Source organism: Puma concolor, chromosome C1, assembly GCF_028749965.1.
Source record: "Puma concolor isolate L17-30 chromosome C1, mPumCon1.1.hap2, whole genome shotgun sequence".
NCBI classification, from domain to species: Eukaryota; Metazoa; Chordata; class Mammalia; order Carnivora; family Felidae; genus Puma; species Puma concolor.
In genome coordinates this window covers 80,782,116-80,805,642 of record NC_141674.1, presented here as the reverse complement: position 1 = coordinate 80,805,642, position 23,527 = coordinate 80,782,116, and the positions used below count along the sequence as shown (strand labels likewise).

At 45.5% G+C, this 23,527-nt stretch overlaps 1 protein-coding gene and 1 pseudogene across 11 annotated transcripts in view; one reads left to right on the top strand and one right to left on the bottom strand.

Annotated features, from left to right (window-relative positions):
- SLC44A3 (solute carrier family 44 member 3) overlaps positions 1–23,527 on the bottom strand; it is a 334,651-nt gene that overhangs the window by 235,737 nt on the left and 75,387 nt on the right. The window lies entirely within an intron of this gene.
- LOC112864399 (KATNB1-like protein 1 pseudogene) lies at positions 10,741–13,698 on the top strand (annotated as a pseudogene).

The window sequence follows — 23,527 nt, the reverse complement described above, 5'->3', positions numbered from 1 at the left end:
ACTGGCAACTTTCCTTCTGCCAGGAGCATATCTTCCCTCCCTCTAATCATTCTCCCATCTGAATTAAAAAGAAATTCCGGAACCTGGCATAAATGATTGCCAGGGACTGGGGCATACCTGTAATGGGCAGGTTTGTTCACAGTTCATGGGGCATAAAGACTTAATTCGTTTTCACATTAAATCAGCTGATTGGATATGACAACTAAATCTCTCATTGTCATTTCAATAACAAAAAGGATTTGGAGCACTAGGGAAAGAACTCGCTTTACTAAATAAAGAACTCGTATTTATTTATTTTTTTTGGAAAGATGATTTTCACTTAGCACATACTCAGACAAAACGATTAGAGCTGGGCATGTGGATTTTATTGAAAAGCTTAGAGTGAGACCAAAGATGGGAAAATACAATTTTTCTTTCCTTTTTTTTTTTTTTTTTTTTTTATGTCCAGGCCAAAATGTATGTATTAGTCAATATCTTGGAAACATTACCATGGAGGTAACTCTACTTTCTTGCACCACAAGTACCTGAAGATGAATGTCAGGTCCTGCCAGAGGCACACGGCAGCCCAGGCCTCATAACCAGGGCCTGTTGGTCACTCTGAAAAGGCAGATGGATCCCATGTAAGGGGCAGGGCAGGCCATTTCTGGTAAGTTACAGACCCGCCAGTGAGACATGGAATGAGGGTGGTGGGGTTGGTGAGAGCAGTTCACATATTTGTGCCCAAATCCTGGTCCTGAATAAGACAGGAAGAGCCTCTCTAGAGATACCAGAGTCAAGGAGAAAAAGACTTGGCCTTGAGTTGTTCTCCAGACCTGTCTGACTTCAGGTTAATAAAAGAATACATAAAGCTAAATCACAAATGAACAGGCTAGCCTGAATGACAGGCCCAGTGGCCTGGGCCACTTGCTTGGTATAATTTGAGCAAGTCTTCCTTCGAGTTTAACATGGCTTTTACTGAGGGGTATCTTTCTAACAGGAGAGGAAAGTGGTAACTCACTACTACTTTAGCAAGAGTGAGTTTGTCATATGGAACCAACAGAAAAAGAAGACAAATCTGAGAGCTGTATAAACAGAGTGAAGATAGGTGGGAATCTGGAAGTGAAGGAGCAGGGAGGCCTGATGGTAAGTTTGTTCTCATCCTGCAAGCTCACCTTTTCCAGAACTTGTTCTGGGTTAAAAGGAAGGGCTATACCCAGTTCTAGCCTCTGTTTTGTAGCAGTATATTGGTTCACGTGTATTTCCTTGTTTCCGCACAACAGGGGTGCCTCAGACTTGCAGACATAAACAACAAATCCCACAGCCTGATGCTCCTGAGCTAGGTTTGGGCCACAGGCCCCCGCTGGGATCAGAGAACAGCTAGCCTTCCTAAAAACTGAGCCTCCCTAAGCAAATATGTTTCAAATTCCAAAGTTAGCATGAAGCATCTAAGAAAATAAATGCAGGCGGAAATAACTATTAGTAGGAACAAAGCCGCTCTGTTTGTTCTGTGGGCTTAGGTACCTGGAGAAAGCCCTCTTCTTGCAAACATAACAGCCTGTAGGATTTGGACAAAAAAGCAACAAAGCAGCCAGAGAGGGTGCATCTCTGGATTATCTGCATTCCTTGTATTCCAAAATGTTTTTCTATACAAAAGATCTTAGATCACATGGCAGTCCACCCATCCATGCATGTGTCTATCTACCCATTATCCATCCACCCATCCATCCACCCACCCATCATTCACTTATCCACCCATCTGTCTGTCCGTCTGTCCATCCATCCATCCATCCATCCATCCATCCATCCATCTCCCACCTACCCACCTATTGTCTATCTGTCCACCCATCTATCCACCTATCCACTCATCCATTCTTCCACCCATCCAACACTACTTGTTACCCATTACGTATATGAGGCAAAGGACAACCAGCCACATATACTCATGTACTCACTGTGTGGGCAGGAAGTAGGCAGTTCTTTTCTTTTAGCAAAGGAAATAACTGACATACATAATAAGGCCCAGTAAGACAGACATAAAGAGCACAGACTCTGGGGACACCTGGGTGACTCAGTTGGTTGAACATTTGACTTTAGCTCAGGTCATGATCTCTCAGTTCGTGAGTTCAAGCCCCACATCAGGCTGGGCTCACTGCTGTCAGAGCCCACTTTAGATCCTCTGTTCCCCTCTCTCTGCCCCTCTGCTACTTGGCTCTCTCAAAAATAAATAAACATTCAAAAAAAAAAAAAAAGAGCACAGACTCTGGAGTTAGCAGTCCCTTTCTGACCATGTAGGAAAGTTATCTAGCCTTTGGGTGCCTCAGTTCCCTCCTCTGTAAAATGAAGGAACAATAATAGCTCCTATTCTACTGGCTTGCTGCAAGAACTGAATAAACAATGACTATAAAGTGTTTAGTACAGTGCCTGGAATATATAATGTGTTCAATAAATTTTAGCTAGTATTTTTCAAAGTAGGAAGACCCAGTGAATTCTGTAGAGTCTAAAAGGTAGTGAGAAGGGGGAGTTTCCTAAGGGGCAGAAAGATGTGTCAGAGGTCATGACCAGGCTCTGGGGATACTTTACAAATGCCTCAGCCACAGGCACGGAGGGAGCAAGCTGATTGGTGAAGAGAGGGTTAAGTTAAATTTGTAAAATTTTTTTCTTTTTTTTTTTTTTTTTTTTTTAAATTTTTTTCAACGTTTATTTATTTTTGGGACAGAGAGAGACAGAGCATGAACAGGCGAGGGGCAGAGAGAGAGGGAGACACAGAATCGGAAACAGGCTCCAGGCTCTGAGCCATCAGCCCAGAGCCCGACGCGGGGCTCGAACTCACGGACCGCAAGATCGTGACCTGGCTGAAGTCGGACGCTTAACCGACTGCGCCACCCAGGCGCCCTGTAAAATTTTTTTCAAGTTTACTTATTTTGATAGAGAGAGAGAGATGTGGGAGGAGCAGAAAGAGAAGGAGAGAGAGATAATCTCAAGGAGGCTCTGCACTGTCAGCGCAGAGCCCAACGCAGGGCTCAAACTTATAATCCATGAGATCATGACCTGAGCCAAAATCAAGAGTCGGACGCTTAACCGACTGAGCCATCCAGGTGCCCCAGAGAGGAGTAAGTTAAAACCTAAGGTTTTCTTAATATGTTTGTCTTCATATTCCCAGAGGTCCAGCAACAGTTCAAGCCAACAGTTCTGCCAAAAAGCATCCTGGCAGGGAAAGCCAGGGGATGGGGGAATGTCCACAGGAAGAACAGAGGGGGCAGATCAGAAGATCTACGTGGCAGAAATCCTGCAGGATACTGATAAGGGCAAACCATCAGCCAGGGAGTCTGCTGAGGCTTTGAGAGGACAAATCAGAGCCGGTGAGCCTGTCAGTCCCTGGCTCTTCTCTATTAAATATTCCCTGAGGAAGCAGCTGATAAGAAGTTGAAGGAGGGAAAAATGCCAGGTCTAAGGCCGAGGGGTTCCACAGTCAACATGGCCACTTCTACAAACCCACTGGAATGTCTGGAGAAGGGAGAGACCCTGGCTGGGAATCAGACATCTGGGTGATACAGAGAGACCAGATAATTCTGTGTCTGGCAGAGGAGGGGAGTGAATGCCCTAAAGATGTCCCACAGGCTTCCTTTGGCCAGCTCGTTCCTGGAACACAGGAGTCAGGGCTAGGATGGGCAGGATGCTGTGATTCATGGGAAGAGCCTCCCTTTGATACTGGAACCTGCAGTTAAACTTCTCTGGAACTCTTTCTGTATATCCTGAAGGTGAGGACCCACCACCTGCCCACCTCCATCTCAGAGGGACATGGTAGATGTAAACCCAATGAAGACTGGAGACCCAGAACAAGGGAAGGAGGGAATGCCGAAGAATTCTGCCCGCAGGTCCTGATTCTGCTCTGGGAGAGAGACAGGCTAGGAAGATGGTGGTTATCTCTGAGATTATACAGTACAGAGTTCCCTGCTCTAGAGCCACACACCCCTGAGGCCCAGCAAGGCTGCCCCAAAGATGCTGGGATAAACTGGCCGAGTTTGTCCAAGATGTATCATGTGCACGACACCCAGAGAATACATCTTGTCCCTTAAGATACATCAACCCTGGCTCATATACAGACTTATCAGAACTACAAATCACCCCCTCAGACATCCGCAAATTCTGAGGAGTCTTCTTCATAGTCAGCCTTGAGGCTGACTTCCCATCGAATTCAGTTTCTACCTCTGCTCCCTGTTCTGTAGATGTTGTCCCGGTTTCACGCCAGGGCGACCTATGTGGAGCTCGGCACTTTCCCTAGATTCCCACCAAGGCTGTGTGAATGCCTGTGAAATGGGTTTTCCTGGAGGGGCAAGGAAGCGTGGGGGCAGATCATGCCAGCACAGAGCAGATGATTGCAGATCATCAAGTAGACTTCCTTGTTCTTACCAGTTTGTTTTGCCCCCAACCATACAGCTTGTCATCTTTCTTTTCTCATCAATCCCTCCACAACTAAACTTTATCTGCTCTCCCCTACCTCTGAGTTCCCATTAAATTCTAATTCAGAAAAATTTAATTGTTGATGAAATCAATTTAAAATTTTTTTAACTTTATTTTGAGAGAGAGAGAGAGGGAGAGAGAGAGAGAGAGAGAGAGGAAATCCCAAGCAGGTTCCACACTGTCAGCACAAAGCCTGACACAGGGCTCCAACTTATGAATGTGAGATCGTGACCTGAGCCAAAACCAAGAGTCAGACATTCAACTGGCTGAGCCACCCAGCACCCCAATTAAATCAATTTAATTTTTAATGTGCTTGTCCTCAGCTAAGGCATGATTCAGGATCTCACCTTCTTTCTCTAGATACTTATCAAGGTCTGTTCTTCAATAAAGATAGGCCCATCTAGGAGAGAGTTAAACTAATTTTTTGTCTTGCCTAGCTAGGCCTGACTGAGGGGAGACCACAGAAGTGGAAGGATGCTACTTTTTGGGGGGCCATGGAAGAGCTAAGACTTCTTAGGCCCTGTGAAATATGTGTGGCTGGTTCAGGAGGCAAAGGTGCATTGACAAGTGCCTCTCCTTCCTCTGTCTGGGGAACATTCCCTGTGCAAGTGGGAAAAATTACAAACTTGCTTCCTCTCCAAAGATCGAGGAATAACTTTGGACCATGGTGGTGGGTGCTTTTTCTAGATCAGATGCTAAATCAAAGAAGCTAACTTGACACCTGGAGGTCGCCCCTGACAAAGGTATTTCATTTAGTAAATATCAAATAAAACTTTAATCCTCACTGGAAAAAAGGTAATAGAGTGGTTCAGAGTCATTGCTAGGGCTACCATATTATTAAGCCATCCCTAGAAAGGGGAAATGGGCCATCTTACCCTGCCCATTCACTGTCCACCCCAGGAAATACACAAGAGAACAAAATGGACTTGATGGTTGTCAATGGGTCCAACAACTCTTACCTCAGCGGACTGGCCCTGGGCTGAGAACCTTGGATACACAATCCCAGTTAATCTTCAGAGAGAATCTTCAAAGATTCTCTAAGAGATTTCTCACCATTATATGGATGAAGAAATCAAGGCTTGGACAGGTGAAGCGATGTATCCAAAGTCTTCAAGCCAGTGAGAGGTAGATGTTGGTTTGAATTCTGTTCGCCTTCCTCCAAATCCCAGGGGCTTTCTATTATCATCCCCACACCGACCCCAATCCCACAGTGATGTAGCGGGGGGAAAAGCTGAGACAAGCACAGGACAGACAATGCCTGCAGCCTGCAGAATGCAGAATGGAACAGTAACACTGAGACCCTCGGAGGTCTCTATCTTTAGTTCTTAGATTTCCTTCGGTTCTTGGTAAGGCTCCTCGGGAAAAACTCTAATCTGTCTCAACTGAACAAAAGGCAAGGATATTTTATTAATGTCTTGTCAGGAGGATGGTAGCTGGGATTTTGAATACCCTCTAACTTCTATTGCAATTGTCAAATATGATCATGCCTTTTACCTCCAAAATCATACCTCAGAGTCATCTTATGTTGGAATCCTTACAGAATACAGGAAACTTCTTTAATCACTTTATGTTGAACAACAAAATGAAGACATCTTAGTCTTAAGCCATCTAAAGCAATGCTAATGTGGGATCCTATGGAAGATTCCTGGCAATACAGGAAGGTAGGGGAAAGAGGAATCTGACACACTTATTCCTGGGGATCTGACCCCTGACTATTGAGTGTTAGAGGCCACAGTAAACAAACCATATAAAGATCATGTTAAAAATCAATACTACTCCATGCTATAGTTTAAAAATAAGTGGTTATCTTATGAGATCACAAATAAGGAAAGGATTCTTGTAGCTTGGGGTAAATTTTCCAATGACAACATTGTACTTAGATTCAAAAAGTGCTGAATGTCAAGCAACCTGGGTGGATATGCAGATGATGTGCTCCAGAAAACTGGCCTGAAGACCAAGACATTTATGCATAAGGCACCTTGGAAGAGTCTGATTAAAAGCATTGCATTGCGAGTGGGTAAAGACTACATGTCTACATTGTTAACATGATGTGATTTTTAATTTTTTTTTTTCAACATTTATTTATTTTTGGGACAGAGAGAGACAGAGCATGAACGGGGGAGGGGCAGAGAGAGAGGGAGACACAGAATCGGAAACAGGCTCCAGGCTCCGAGCCATCAGCCCAGAGCCTGACGCGGGGCTCGAACTCACGGACCGCGAGATCGTGACCTGGCTGAAGTCGGACGCTTGACCGACTGCGCCACCCAGGCGCCCCAGATGTGATTTTTAAATAGAGTAAAACCTTAGTTTGTGAGCATGATTCATTCCAGAAACATGCTTACAATCCAAAGCACTTGGATATCAAAGCGAATTTCAAGAACCATTGGCTCAGTTGATCACGTGATGGTTGGCATCACATACTACTCGTATTGAAGACATCACTCGTTTATCAAGTTAAAATCAGAAATGTTTGTTCATCTTGCAGAACACTTGCAGAATAAGTTACTCGCAATCCAAGATTTTACTTATATCACTTAAACTATTAACATATTAATCAGTGTTTATAAATTAATAAACAGCATTTGTGATTTTATATATAGGTAATTAAAATATGTTAACTATTATACACAGATAATTGTCTCATTCATTTATGTCTATTGATATAAATATGAATCCTCTATTCATACATATATATATTTTTATATTCGTATCAACAGAATCCTCTATTAAACTCTCATTGGCTAAATGGGGACGCTCTAATATTTGGAGTCATCTTACATGCAATAATCATTCAATGTCTTATATCCATGACTTCACCCTAACTCATACACACTTAAGCCTAGCATACAGGGGCGCCTGGGTGGCTCAGTCTGTTAGGCATCCAACTCTTGGTTTCAGCTCAGCTCGTGATCTCAGGGTTTGTGAGCTGGAGCCCCACATTGGCCTCTCTGCTGATGGTGCGGAGCCTGCTTGGGATTCTCTCTCTCTCCCTCTCTCTCTACCCCTCCCTCATCTCTCTCTCTCTCTCTCTGTCCCGAAATAAATAAACTCATTTAAAAAATAAATCTTAACATAGTCTGTCGTCAGTCAAATGCTGTTGAGTTGTTGCTGTCATTTTAGAGATACAGAAATAGAGATTCCAGGAGGTTACAATACTAGGCCAAAGTACACAGCTGTAATAAGCAGAGCTGACTGCTTCTAGAACAGTCTCCTGATGCCTCAGCCAAGGCACAAGCCATTATATCAAGCTGGAGAACAAGGAAACATTTCCTCCTCTGCTGGGAACAGAGCCCCAGCATGGGGCAAAGACTCTACAACGCCTTGGCTCGTAAGCCACGCAATGTGGAACTGGTGACGTGACATTCTGGGATCCAGCCACCACCCAAGACAATGCCACACACATAAATTTGGCCTTTTGCTAATTGGTTGTCAATTCATCATAGCTGTGAAGCAGAACTAACAACATGTGGTTTAGAAATTCCCACTGTTTCCCCCCATTTCAAATGTTATCTCCTTTTTCTCACATTCTTTTCAGCACATGATAGCAGCACTGCCTGGGAACTCGCTCCCAGCACTTTTCTGGAGGGGACAAGCTCCATGGAAAATTTTCAGATGTGTGATAATGTACGAAATACTAGGAAAAGAGGCTGGCAGAAGAGGCGTTGCCACTAGGTTGCTAATACTGCAAGTCGTCATGCGTTTTGGTCACTGACACTAAATATAGTCATGGTTAGGGGATGTTTGTGATTTTTTTAGTTACGTTTTATTGAGATTGGGAGATACATTCTCACAAGTTAAAAAAATGTGGTCTCCCAATATAATTTTAAGAACATTAAGAAAATTTTTTTAATGTTTATATTTAAGAGAGAGAGAGAGAGAGAGAGAGTGTGGGGGAGGGGCAGAGAGAGAGGGAGACATAGAATCTGAATCAGGCTCCAGGCTCTGAGCTGTCAGCACGGAGCCCAATGTGGGGCTCGAACCCACAAACCGTGAGATCATGACCTGAGCCACAGTCGGACGCTTAACCGACTGAGCCACCCAGGCACCCCAAGAACAATACTTTAAAGAAAGGTTAACATTCCCTTACATAAGAAGCATATAGTGTGTGTGTGTGTGTGTGTGTGTGTGTGTTTCAATCTTCCTCGGTTCTGGACAAGTCGAGCTTTCAAAGCTTTCAAATATCTCTTTGTGCGTCATGCTATAGTCACAGAGGTTTTTTGCCTGCTGCCTCCCCACCATTCGATTGATCAAAAAATCCTTCCTGATACCCGAACTTTTTCTTTCCATCCCCTCCCTAGGCCCCAACTAGCTCTCAGAGTTGTCCACTATAAATATTCCTCCTAGGGATTCAGTTGGGAACAGCGCATCTCCTTCTAGGCACTTAAGACCCAGGATGGTAGGGTGAGAGGAGACTTCATTGGGTCCTCTGGGGCAAGGCCTTAATTATTGCCGTGGAAAAAGGCTCCAGAGTCAAAGGCGTCAGTGGTGACATGTCAGGGCAGACTCTGAGAATGCTGTTTGGGTTTGTGGGAAAGGACATCCTGACAAAAGGGACCAGGTCCCAGCACCACGCTACTCTTTGTCTTACCTCTCCCCCCACCCTCCGCTCCCAGATCCACCTCTCAGAATTGGCCTCAAGGGGCCTACTTCTGAGTGTGGCTATGGGAGAAGACCATTCCAGGTCCAGACTGCGGCACGGGCGAGGGAATGCTTCCACTTCCTGAGCATAAATCACCATTGTCAAGAGCGAACATTATGACCCCCTTCTGAGTGACAGCATTTAACTGACTAGAAATTTACTGTTTCAGGGGGACCAAAAGCCAAAAAGCAATTGTTAATTCTCAGCATGATCTAGAATTTGTTGACATACACATCATTTCTTTCTTCCCTGATTTACTTACACATATAAGTCACCACCTAAACCCTACACATGAGTCTCATCATTTCAAAGATCAAGCCCAGATCTACACAGGGCCCTCAGGTTCAGATCCTACTTACCCCTCTGTACCACTGACCCCTCTTTCTGTGCATCCAGCCATCTTGTCTTCTTCCTGGGGAGACTTCCTGATCCCTCAGTCCTAGCAGGACCTTCATCCCTGCCCCAGTTACGGACTCTTCTAGCAACTTAGCAATCCCTACAGGACTTACATAATTGCAGTCAAGCAATTAACTAGTTGGTGATTTACTCCACATTCCTGAATGTCAGCTCCCAGAGGGCAGTGACCATCTCTGCCTTATCCCACAAGAACTTAGGACTGTGCCTTGCATATATAATGAGTACAAAATATTTGTTTGAATGAATAATGAGGGGTCGAGGTGTCAGAATGTCTGCGCAGCCACACCAAATATTGGGGTGAGTTTGGCCCAGCTGACTAGCTCCAGGAGCCAGAGACATGAAGCCTGGGTGGGTGTTGGTGGAGGCCAGAGGATAGGGACAGGGCAGTTCAGCCATGAAGCATTTCACAAAAAGACCTCAGGCTGCCCTGCCGGCTGGATGCCTCCAATGTTGAGCAGAGAGAGCACTCTGGGATTTGTCTTCCTGGTTCCATGTTTTTTTTTTTTTTTTTTTTTTTTCTGAGCAGCACAAGACTGGAGGGAAAAACAGTTTAGGAAGAAACACAACATTCTTTTATTCCTTGAAAGTCTGGGAAGTCCTCATGAGGAACAGGACAAGTTGGAGTGGCCAAACTCATTTTTCACTGTGCACAGCCCAGAAGGGACCCTGGTCATTTGGGGGTGGGAGAAGAATCATGAAAGTATTTGAGGCTCCCACTGAAAGAACTCTTCTGGCTTTGGTGTCAAAAATACTTGGGTTTAAGTTCTCTGCTTCCACTCGCTAGCCGTGTGAACTGAGGCAAATGACTTAACCTCTCCTTGAACTTCAGTAGACTTTATCAGTAAAACGGACATGATCCTTGGGTTACCGGAGGAATTAACCAATCTAAGCCAGGTGTGTGATGCAGGGGAGGCACTATAAATAAAGAATAGCTAAAATTATTGACGGTTTATTACTCTGTTAGGTCCTGGAGGGACGTTTAGTTTTGATTGCTGTGAATTTTGACCCTTCTTTTTATCAGGGGTTATATAATAATCCACCCTGAGGCAGGAGTTTATATAACTGTTAGAAAGTTTGCTTCTCAAATTTAGAAAACATTTTTTCCCCCTCTTAACAGCTCATTGGTCACATTAAATCCAATTACAGCCCTGATTGAGAAACTTCATGGTTGGGATTATCCACAGCAATCAATACTCTCTTGGCTCCAGGAGAAGGCAGGTCCACTCCATTCCGCTGTCCTGGAAATGCCGGGCTCAGGTGTGGAGGCTTATTACCAGGTAATGTTAGAAAGAACACACACAGAGACGCGCATTCCTGAGCCATGAGCATGGGGCTTTTGTTTGTCCACTCCTTATAAGGAGCGAGTTATCAGTCCTGCGGAAAGGTCGCTGCTATTTCTCTCTCCTCAAGGGACTGAAATCAGCTTTTTTCCTCAGAGGGGTGGGGCGGTGATTAAGCAGGGTGAATACGCCAGCACTTCAGATATCCAATTGTGAGGATGTTGACAGATCCTTGCTGCAGAGCTGGGTTTGGGGGCTTTTATCAGATCCGGGGGACTCTCAGAAGATGTACTTAGATGCATCCCCAACCCCTCCCTGCCAGGGGCAAGCGACCCTGAAGATCCACTTTTGCAGCCAGAGAGCCAGCTGCAAAGTTGGCCCGGTTGAAGGAGCTGGGGCTCTGTCTGCTCTGTGATCACCCCTCTTTGCTCCTTCTGCCTTCTCCCTTCGCCAGTAGCCCTTGAGCATTGATGTGTGGAGCTGGGGGCTGCTGGGAGGAGCAGGGAGCCTAGAAAGTGGTGGGTGCTGCTTTTCCTCCTGTCAGAAGGGTCAGCTCCTCACACCTCACAAGAAGCAAGGACATAAGGCAGCCACCCTGGGGTCTCCAAGCCTCGAGCCTCGCTTCCTCGCCAAAGCCCCCGTCCTGTCCATCCCTCTCCTATCCTCAGGGTTCCACCACACCATCTTGCACCCAGTGCATGGTCTGACATTGCACAAGCTTGTGTGGGTTGTGGTGCTTTCCTGGGCACACCGGTCTTGCCTCCCCACCAAGACCACAGGCTCTTCGTAAGCAGATACACAGCTTGCACCCCATCTGCAGCCCCGCAGGGCCCAATTCAAGGGCTAGGCATTTAAATAGGTGCTGGGTGCAAGCTGGTTGATGGTGAGTTGATTAGGTTACAGGGTCCATAAAGCCTGGATGATACTCTCCTTTCAATGCTTTGTTGAGAATGTGGCCAAAGTTGTTGAGAGCTGGTTATCTGAAGGCATTTAGGTCTCTTCCACCTGATACTTGCTCCTAGTTATGCCTGGGGCAGACCCGGCCCCAGCATTCCACTGTCCCTTCCTCCTGCGGGCAGCCATTTTTAAATCCACTTTCAGGTCCTCCTCCAAGTGGGAGCCAGCCCCACTGTGTGCCCAGCGCTGACCCAGACATCAGTGCAAGGGTAAAGTAGAGCTACCATCCTGCCCCCAGGAGGCTTCTGTGTAGTTCAGGCATGAAAACACACATGGGGAGTACCTCCACAGGCACCCTTCCCCCACATCGGCCTTCCTTCTATCCCTTGGACTTACTTATTGATTTATTTTAATGTTTATTTATTTTTGAGAGACAGAGTGTGAGCCAGGGTGGAGCAGAGAGTGAGGGAGACACAGAATCTGAAACAGGCTCCAGGCTTCAAGCTGTCAGCACAGAGCCTGACGTGGGGCTCAAACTCATGAACTGTGAGATCGTAACCTGAGCAGGAGTCAGACTCTTAACCGACTGAGCCACCTAGGCGCCCTCATCCCTTGGACTTTTTAAAGCTGTGTCTTATCAATTTCCTGCTGTCACTTTTCCACACCCTGGGAACTCAGACCAACTTCTCAATGTCCCCTTTGTGGGGACGTCTTTTAAAGACCTCCTTGTCTTTTATAGGTTTTATTGTTAATTGCTGTAACAGTAATAACAGGCTTGAGGAATTCACAAAGGTTCCCAAATCTTTCCTTTTGGCACCTGCTGATAAAAAAATAAATCGGTACAACTTTTCTGGGCAGGAAATTGGTAGCATTGCCTTGGAAGTTTCACGTGTTTTAGCTCTTTCTGTTCCATCAGGTTCTTTGTGCTCTGAGAAGGGCAGGGCCAGTGCAGAGCCTGCTTGGGATTCTCTCTCTCTCTCTCTCTCTCTTAAATAAATAAATAAACATTAAAAAAAAAACACAACAAGACTCTTAAATACAGAGAACAAATTGAGGGTTGATGGGGGGGCCGGGAGGAGGGGAAAGTGGGTTATGGTCACTGAGAAGGGCAGTTGTTGGGATGAGCACTGAGTGTTGTATGTAAGTGATGAATCACGGGAATCTACCACCAAAACCAAGAGCATACTGTATACACTGTACGTTAGCTAACTTGACAATAAATTATAAAAACAAACAAGCAAACAAACACAGAACTTTTGTAGTAATATGGAGGATCACTCCAATGAGGTTCCTAGAAAAAACAAAAAACAATGTCTAATCTCACTAATAAGAACAGGACGGTGAGTTAAGAGATCTCCAAAAGCGTTGGCTGTGTACGTAGATAGAACAGTTAGACCAGCTACAGAATGCCCAAATAAACTACACAAGGTGATCTGTGGCAGAAAAAAGCTCATTCTCTTCCAAATCCTTGTCACAGAAAACAGTCTCCTAGAAGTGGGGGCTGTGATGGGGCAGAGAAAAGGAACTGTCTTGAGCCGGCCACCTGCCTGAACAATTAATTACCCCCATGAGAGTCCACAGATTTGGTTAATTTCAGTGATTCTTCATGGGCAGAAAGCCCATCATCAAAATACAGTGGATGTTTTCCCCTGAGGCTTTTCAGAACCGTGAGACAATGGCTCACATTTTGTTTAGCAGGAATTTAAGACTGAATGCTTTAACTTTCTGAAGAATGAGAAGTACAGGTGAACCTGTAGCTTTTGGTGATGATAGGAGCCCTCCTATGGTCACCAAGAACTCACAGGAGGGAAAATATATCTCACGGGACTACTGGGTAGACTTGTTGCCTCTAGTAAAGTCACTACTTAGAAGCAAATTAGAAAACATCATAAAGGTGGTGGTCAGAATAATCCTCCAAAACAGAAAATTATAAATGGTAGAAACATTCATATTTTAAAACAAGAATTAAATAGACTGTGGGAACAGGAAAATCATCTTACTTTTGGTTTCAAGATATACTGGTAGTATAAGCTGAGGACATAGACATTTATTACAGCCTCATTCGGAGACTTCATCTACTAAAGACTGTGTTGTTATTTGAAACATCCCTGAACTATATGACTTCCAGAAACATGCCTCATCTGAGAATTTGGGACTCTGGAAGAAATCAAAACCATCTTTGATCTTGTAAAAAAAAAAAAAAAAAGCCACATAAAGAGCCCACTAATGAAACCTTATCAATGTATTTCACACTGAAGTGAAAAAAATATCCTAAAGATATGGAAAAAGAGAAAAGCATATGTAGAAAAGTTACTCATAAAACAATTAAAAGCATAAAACAGGGGCACCTGGGTGGCTCAGTCGATTGAGTGTCTGACTTTGGCTCAGGTCATGATCTCGCAGTTTGTGGATTCAAGCTCGCCTTGGGCTCTGTGCTGACAGCTCAGAGCCTGGAGCCTTCTTCGGATTCTGTGTCTCCCTCTCTCTCTGCCCCTCCCCCGCTCACACTCTGTCTCTTTCTCTCTCAAAAATAAGTAAACATTACAAAAATTTAAAATACACATAAAACAGAGGAGTGACTGTGTGCAGGTAAGTTTACATGCATCTCAAGTATCATGTGTGTCCTTACAACAGGACTGGGATAGGTGTCGCAGTGAAGCACATTATCCGAGGTCACACAGCTCTCACGGATGGTCCAGGATCTGACAGCACACCTGTCTAATCAGAACATCTCAGGCACAACCAGCTTACCTTCCCTTGTATAGTTTGGCACTCACTCCCCACTTCCTGCCTCCTACAGGCTGAGCCCATCCTGGTCCAGAGGGACCCTGCCTCCTGCCTCCTTGGAAGCTCCCTGCCAGCAGGAGGCCCAATGCTGCTTTTAGAGCAAATAAGTATGAATCATGGATGTGCATACGCCCCAACCTAACACGGCATAGCCTCCTTCTCTAGCTCCTGTGGACCCTCCACCAAGCCCTGGTCTCTTCCAAGCCACACACAGGTCACAAGGAAAGGGCACCAATACCTGTGTCTTTTCTCTGCCTGCAGTCATACCCTTTGGCTTTGACAGTTGAACTTACCAGGTGTTGGGGGGACTCTCTTCCCCACCACTTGGCTCTTGAGAAACCCGCTAGACTGCGTAAGGCATGGAGGGTGGGAGTAGCGGTGGAGCAGCTGGGAGGGCTCCTTCCTGGAGGCTCCCAACAGTAGCTCTGACCCTTGGCTGGCTGTGGAGAGACTGCCTATAGCCTCAGGGCCACTGGAGAGAGCTCTGTCAGAAAAGCTCAGTAGGAACATGCCTGTAGCCCTACCGTGAGCCTCTGGGCAACGCACTTAGCCTAGCTGAGCGTGGCTGCGAGGGGCCCAGGGGACAGCGCGTGGGAAAGCACAATGTAAACCAGTAAGCTCTAATATCAGGTGTGAGTAGCCAGAAAGGGACAGGAATCAAAGGACCAGAAGAGCCAGCCATGGGATTCTTCTCTGCTTCATTTACTGCTGATTCCCTGGCACCTAGAATGGTGCCTGGCATACAGCTGGTACTCAGTAAAACTTTTTTAAATGAATGAACAAATTCCATGGGTTCTTGGTGGCTCACCCCCTCTCTTTTAACCTGTGCCATTTCACTTACGTGCCAAGAGCGCATGTGCTGTGTGAAGGTGGAAAAAGGCACTGGGGATGGTTTCTTGCTGTGTGAATTTGGGCCAGTTCTCTGTTACTCTGGGCCTCAGTTTACCCTATCTATCAAGTGGGAATAAGAATATGATCTACAGACATCATCCTGAGTGACCAGCATATGAAAACACGTAGATTTAAAAACTTTCACGTATATGGTGCGTTTTGTCTGTGACATGTCGGATTACAGCAGCCGAGGCAGAGACTCTTAAGGGACCCCTGTAGGCACTCACCTAGGTTCCAGTCCAAAGTCAGTCTCGGAAATGAAGAAAACCTTCTTTATTAGAAGTTGCCTGTACTAGAATGAGTCAAGTTATCTGTGTGGGTAGACGTGTGTTTATTTAGAAATTGAATTCCTGATTTGTGTCCAATATTTCCTAATGATCCATTTAAGGAAAGGGAAATACTCCCATACAGGACCAGTTAACAAAGTCTTGAGAAACCAATAAATCTCTTGCGTTTATCTAACAAATGGGCCAGTTCCTGACTCAGCCTGCTCAAGTCAGGGGCCTTCAGGGAATGTAGTGAGCTCCCTAAACAGATACAAAAGCTCTTATTTCATCACCGAAATATCTTTTCTGGAAGGCAATGCTGAGCTCCAACACGCAAACCAGCGTGCCTCCAATCCTCAGGGTCCCAGGATGCTTGCATTGATGGCCTCCCTATTATCAGATTTTCCCAATGGCCCTCCTTCCTCCTATGCTCACCCACAGCCCTGCCCCTCCCCGCAAATCCCTCTCTACTTGCTGGCCGGGCCTGGACTCTCTTTGATGAGGACCACGTTTTTCATTGGTCATTAAAGAGACAGCCGAAATAAACATACATGGTCAAGGGTCAGCTCTGTACCACCATAACTAAAGCGTATTTCCGTCCTTGGCTTCTCCATCAACATTGAACACCCTCCCTCATTATCTGCTTCTTGAACGCAGAAACAAAGGAGAAAGATCTACAAGAAAACATATATCCTAATTTGCCTTTTGTCCATGAAGATCGTGGGTATAATGTTCTCAGCATGCTGTGCTGAATAGAGCCATGAACTATCTAGGCATCATTTTGTTTTGGACAAACCACTTAACCTCCACATCGTCAGTTTTCTCATCTGTAAAATGAGGTGGTTAAACTGGAAATTTTCAAGTGCCTTTCTAGTTCTAAAAGAATGTTGCTCCTCCATTCCCCAGGCCACCTGCACCTGTCTGATTCAGTAGCACATCAGGGATCCTACCCTTGCCCTCCTGGAGTGAAGAGAGACCCAGGGTGACACCTGATATGGTACTTTGAGGCTTTCCCTGTCTACACTCAATTACACGTGAGTCACAGGAAGTAACATCTATGTGCGTTCTTGATCTTTGCTGCTTACTAGCTGTTAGTGACCTTGGAAAATCTTGGCACCTCTGGTCCTTTATCTCTAGAAGTGAGTGATAGCCCCTGCCTGGCAGAGTCAGTGGGAAGTTATCGTTTGTTTGTTTGTTTGTTTTTTAGAATGATGGATCCACTTGTCATTGGCCCCCTTGCTTCCTTCTTGCTGAGTCATATTGGGCTGGATGTATTAGGAAGAAGTGAGCCAAAGAAAAACTCCACAGGTGTCTCATTTAGGCTCTAGGTGAAGCTGCTATAGCAAAGAGACCCACGAATACAGTGGCCTGAACATGTCCAAGTTTAACTTCCCTCTTATTGACAGAGATCATAAGAAGTCACAGGTAGGAGGGTGGTGAGCCCCTCTCCTCTAGAAGACCCCAACTTTCCACATCCTGTTCTTCTTTAGGACCAACTCAGAGCCTACTTCCCTCAGAGGCTCCAGAGCCCTCTCATCCACAGGCATCACGCGTGGTCAGCTCCTCTCAGTGGACTCAGCATGCACTGCCTCCCCATGCTAGGTAACTTTGCACCACCAGACTGGGATGTCCTTTAGGGTCAAGAGTCACGTCCACCCCACTCTCTACTCAACTTCAGGGAAGTGCCTAGTTTAGCGCTTGGCACATGGTCAGTTCTCCGGGAGGGTTTGATTTCTAACCCCTCCCCCACCTCCCCCAGTGAGTGCATTCCTGGAGACTTCAGCCGGCCGTGATTATGAAAGCTGAGGTGTTTGCTTAGTCATCACCGACTTACATACTTTTCAACTTAATTACCATGCGATTTCTTCACATCCTCCAATAAACGAAAGACAAAAAATGCATATCTTTGGGAGAGGGAGGATGTGTGAAATTAATTCTCATGAAAGTCCTTGACTCACTACAAAAATGCAAGAAATGTGCTGCTTACACATGGATACAGGGAAATATAAATTTTCCTATGCTGTGCAAGTTCAGAGCGCTTGCGTGGAAGAGTGAACGTTTGTGTTAACGTAAATTTTATAGAATCATTCTTTCTGAGTGGAAAAGCTTACCATAGTCATGAGTTTGGGTAACTGCTCCGATTTGAGTGGCTAATGACTAGCAATCCCAGAGAGCAAGGTAATTCAGTCATCTACCTCAATGTTTCCTTCACAGTTTGTGCACTGAACTGGAAACCACCCTCCCAAGTGAGCAGATCAATGGGAATTCTACTGAGATACTTTATAGCTGGCATGGGGTAGGGGTGGGTGGGAAGGACACAGTTTGTTTTACCTGCTTTGAAAATGTTCAGACCAACATTCTTGTGGCCATTCTCTGTGTTAGATCCAACTCTAAGTTATTTCTAATGGAGCATCTTGGTCCTGCCCGCTGCTGCTCCTTTAGCTCATTTCTGTAGTAAGTGGATGATATGTGTTCTTTTTTGGAACTGGAACTTTTATAAATATGTGCTGCACTTGTTATATTTTTATAAATATATCTGCTTCGGCTACAGGTTAAAGCCTATGACTCTACACTTACCCAGCCTCATAAACAGGAAAGTCTCATACGGTTGTGCAGGTTGTACACTGCATGGCCCCGAGGTGTGTTACTTGCATGGACCATCATGGCCCCTCCAAAGCTATACTGGTAACAACCTCCATAATACTTCAAGAAAGCCTCATCTAATAGATTATCCACAAATTTCTCAGCAGGTGTATGCTTGAACTCTGCCAGGTAGAGCTCAACAAGAGCTTGACTGAGAGCAGCGGCCCAGGAGCCACGAAGCATGTCTATTCCTGGGTACTGAAGGTTTGTTCCTGGAACAATCCAGATGAATAAAAGGCTGTCTTCTGGACCACATTGTTCTGACCCTGCATGCAATTGCTTTTACTTAATTACGCTCTGGCATAATGCATCGACCCATTGGAGAATGTCATAAGAAACATTACGAGCCTGACCGTAGTTCTCTAAATGTTCTGGTGGAGGACCTTGCTCACAATATATAATCTCTTCGGAGGGGCCCGTGCGAGAAATTTCTCTCCGGCCCTACTCTCAGGAAGAGTTATGCTTTTCCCGAACGGTGTGATTTGACAGACAGGCGCTCTGACTCACACAACTGAAGCCGCTTTCATGTGTGTATTGACTGTCAGAAAGCTGAGGGTTAAGTCAGTGGCCCAATACTAACCAGTATGAAGACCTCACACCATGTGTTTTGTGTTCTTGCCTCATTCCTGGCTTCATCAACGTTAATAAATTCAAGAAAAGCTACTGCATGCCCACTACACAGCAAGCACTCATCTAGATCCTACCCTGAAGAAAACGGACAGAAGTTCCCACAAGGAAGCTTACCTTCTAGTGGGGGATACATGGGAAACAAATTACATACGCCATTGGCAATGGTGTGTGTGTGTTACCTATATAATTACCTACACATGCCTATGTACATATGCAATATTATGTATGTTACGTGTGCATATATGCAATATTATATATACATTGTAATTACCTCTACCTACACATACCTGTAATATTACATATATTACATATGCATATATGTATATTAGTGTGGTAAAAAGGAGAAAACAAATCAGAAAAGGGGAAGACGGTAGGCAAGGTAAATTTTAGAATGGAGATCTGAGAAAAACTTTCTGGGAAGTTGCTCTTTGAGCAACGCCTGAGGTGGTGAGGGAGTGTGCTGTGTGGATCCCCGGGGAAGAACATTCCAGACAGAGGGAGCAGCGAGTTCAAAATTCCTGAGGCAGGAGTGTGCTGGGCATGTGGAAGAAACAGCAAGGGGGCCGGCGTGGCTGGAGAGCCGCAAGGGAGGTAGTGACACAGTCACATGTATCATGTGCCCGGAAGAAGAGCCTCGTCAGGACTGGGAGGGCTTTGATGCGCTTGGACCCTATGCTGCCTAAGATGAAAACCATCTGAGCAGATTTCTGAGCAGGGTTCTGAGCGGGGGAGTGAATAATCCCCAGGGGTCACTCTAGGGGTCATTAGACTTGAGATCAGACAGAGGAGACAGAGGCAGACCAGTTAGGACACACTTGCAGAAGTTCAGAGGTGATGGGGCTCGAGCCACCTAGTAGCAGGGGCAGGTGAGAAAGGGTCATATTGCGGGTGTACAGTCGACCCCTGAATATGGTGGCAGAATAGGGGGACAGTGGATTTGGACACGCTAAGTTTGAGGGGCTTGCTAGACACCAGGTGAGGATGAGTGGGCTGGAGTTTCAGGCAGATACCTGGGCTGGGTGTAAACAAGCTGGGGGTTCTTGGGGCCATGACACCGGAGGCGACGGTCCCAGGGTGAGCGCGGGCGGAGAAGAGGTGCCCCAACAACAGAGCCCTGGGGTATCGCAAAGCTAAGAGCTCATCTAAGCGTCCTATCCACTTTTTTTTTTAAACCTAATTTCCTAGGCTGGTATTCAACAAGCCATCTTATTTTCTATAAACCTCCTTATGTGATGCTTAGAAGAAGGCACGGTTGAAACCAGTGCTGCAGCACTGATATCATGTCAGTCATTTAAGAACTGTTTACTCAGAGCCACTACACAGCAGGCATTAGGAGCTGGGGGTGACCAGACAAAGCCTCTGGCCTTGTGAAGCTTATGTTACAGTCGAGGAAAAGGACAGTACTTGACATGTAAACGAACACGCAAGACAGTTTCAGATTGTATCGGGTGCTATAAAGAAACTAGAACAGAAAAAGTAGAGGACAGGAGCTGTGGCTTCCCTGAGGACATGCTATTGGAACTGAACCAAAGTGAAAAGAAGGAGCCATGCAATGTTCCAGAGGAAGAGCATTCCAGGCAGAGGGAGGAGCCAGTGCGAAGGCCTGAGATGGGAATGAGCTTGACGTGTCGAGTGACAGAAAGTAGGCTGACTGGTGTGCCTGGGACACAGTGAAAGGGAGACTGAGGTACGAGGCAAAGCCAGAGGGACAAAAAGCCACTCGTGTTGAGTCCTGCCAGCATGGCAAGAACTTTGGGTTTTATTTTGAGTGTGCTGGGGAGTCGCTGTGGATTCTCAGCAGAGCAGTGATGAGATGTGATTTACCCCAACTGTGGAGTATAGCCTGGCCTGTAAGGAACAGAGAGACTGGAATGGAGGGTTCTGGAGGGATGAGGAGCCAGCCAATGGGGGCTGCACTAGGCCGGGAGCAGTACAAGTGGGAGACGGTGCACGGGTGTTTGAAGTCCTTCTCGATGGACTGAACGAAGGCACAAAGAAGTCCTCAGTGACTCCTGGGTTTTGGCTTGAGCAACTATACGGACGTCCATGCTGTTGACAAGAGGCTGGACAAACTGGAAGAGGGGCAGCTTTCCCTGAGAAATGAAGAGTTCCAGTCCAGCTGTGGTAAATTTGAGCTGCATACTGGTCACTTTGCAATTCCGTATGTTACCTACAAAGAATGTCCCACATTCGTTCAGTGTTACACTCCCACCAGCAATGTTTGAGGAGGGTTTCAATTTCTCCACATCCTCACCAACACTTGTTATTTCTGTATTATCTTTTTTATCTTAGCCATCCTAGTGTGAAGGAAGTGATATCTCGCTGTGGCCTTGATTCACATTTTCCTAATCTCATGATGCGGAATATCTTTTCATCTGTCAGTTTCTGGCCTGCAGGGTTTTGGATCCCTGGGCTGGGATGCCGGGACATGGCTGTATTTAGACCATGCTGCCGACCTTCCCATCAGAGCTAACAGAGGAACATGTTTCATCAGGGTGTGAGCAAATATCGAGGCCCTTTCTGAAAACAGATGTGGTTTTTGCCTGACAACCTAGCAAAAGAAATTAATGTTAGGGGCGCCTGGGTGGCGCAGTCGGTTAAGCGTCCGACTTCAGCCAGGTCACGATCTCGCGGTTCGTGAGTTCGAGCCCCGCATCAGGCTCTGGGCTGATGGCTCGGAGCCTGGAGCCTGTTTCCGATTCTGTGTCTCCCTCTCTCTCTGCCCCTCCCCCGTTCATGCTCTGTCTCTCTCTGTCCCAAAAATAAATAAAAAACGTTGAAAAAAAAAAATTTAAAAAAAAAAAGAAATTAATGTTAAAGTTTTAAAATTATTTCACAAACTGAATGAGTAAAGAGAAAAAAATTGGCATGAATAAGACATAAGAGAAGCTCCATTAGAAGAAAATTGTATTATTTAAATATTTGCTTGGAGGATATTTATTTGCAGTGAAACCCCGACTTCTTTCACCCCACTACGCTAGGCAGGCCAATGCCACTGCCCTGGACATCCAGTGATCCTGTAATACACACAGATCAATGGTACTTTCTCAGGACCAGAATTTAAACTTCCTTCAGAAAGATCTCAGGCCAACCATCTCACACAGAGGATGTTTCCAGACTGCTGGGAGGTTAATTTGGAATCTTCAGTTGCTCAGTCAGAAGATTTTCAGTGTCTTCCAGTCTGCAGTTTGCAGATTAGAGGGCTGTCTGGTGGCCTGGAACAGGGGTACATCACTAAGATCTCTAAGCCTAAACTTGATTGGAAACAAATTTGATTTTGTAGTGCAAACCAAGGGTTCCCTAAAACAGAGCCAGCTGACTCTGATCCTACCCAGGACTCCCACCTTAGTTATTTGGGAAATCTGATTCCAAACTTGAACATCTCTCTCTTCTCTGACACACATTCTCTCATCCTATGAGTAAGAATCACAGTGAATTAGTCTGCTTTTTAGAGCTCACAGTAGTAGAAATCTCGAACCAAGGCAGATCAAACAAACAGGCAAGTCTGCAGTCATTTACACGATACTCTACTCTCCGAGGGACTTCTGTCAGACCCTGGTCATTAGAACAGCTTTGCCCCTCTGGAAAGCAGCTAGCTGGACAGACGGTGCAAGGAGGAGAAAGAAGGGCTGGTGGCCAGCAGCTGAGGGAGGCACTTGTATATTTTATAAAGGCCTGGGCTTTACCACGTTGTAGACATGTGTTTTCGGGCAAATTACAGTAAAACCTTGATTTGCGAGCATAATTCGTTCTGGAAACATGTCTGTAATCCAAACTTGTTCGTCAAACCGAATTTCAAGAACCATTGGCTCAGCTGGGGTCATGTGATGCCATCACATACTACTCATATTTCAAGACATCACTCATTTATCAAGTTAAAATTTGTTAGAAATATTTGCTCACCGTGCAGAACACTCACAGAACAAATCACTCTCAATCCAAGGTTCTACTGGACTTTCTTTGAACCTCCATCTCTTCCTCTGAAAACCTGAACTAAGTTTACTTATTTTGCTCGTTTACTTCCCAGGGCTGTTTGAGGCGCAGTGACCACACGGCTGCAGGCTAAGAAGTGATCCATGAAGGACGCTATTGTTATATTGTCTCTTTCTCCAAGGTTCAGTGGGAACCTTCTTTCCTTTCAAACTCCCTCCTGGATCCCAAACCCAAACCCCAGGAATAATTCCAGACATTCAGATTCAACAGAAGTTTCCTTAGCTGAAACAAATCCAGTTTCTGGACGAACAAAATATTGAAGAGATAAATGGATTTGGTCATTTGACAAACACTTTTTGGTGCCTATTGTGTTCCAGAGACTGTTCCAGGTACCAAAGAAGCAGCTATGAGCAAACCAGACAAAACTCCACACCCTCATGGAGCTTCCAGCGAGAAAGGAGAGAGAAAGGAGAAAGATTCTAAACAAATAAATCGTTAAGACACATCAGAGGTGAAGCGGGAGGTGAGTAGGGGTTCTCCTAAGGTGTCCAATTCACAGTTCCAAAGGCTGAATTTTGGGGGGTGAGGTAGCTTTCTAAGGCTCATTTCTGGTTTTTCTGTTTCTGTTTTTGTTTTTTAATTAATTTATTTATATTCAAGTTAGTTAACGTACCGTGTAGTATTGGTTTCAGGAGTGATTCGTC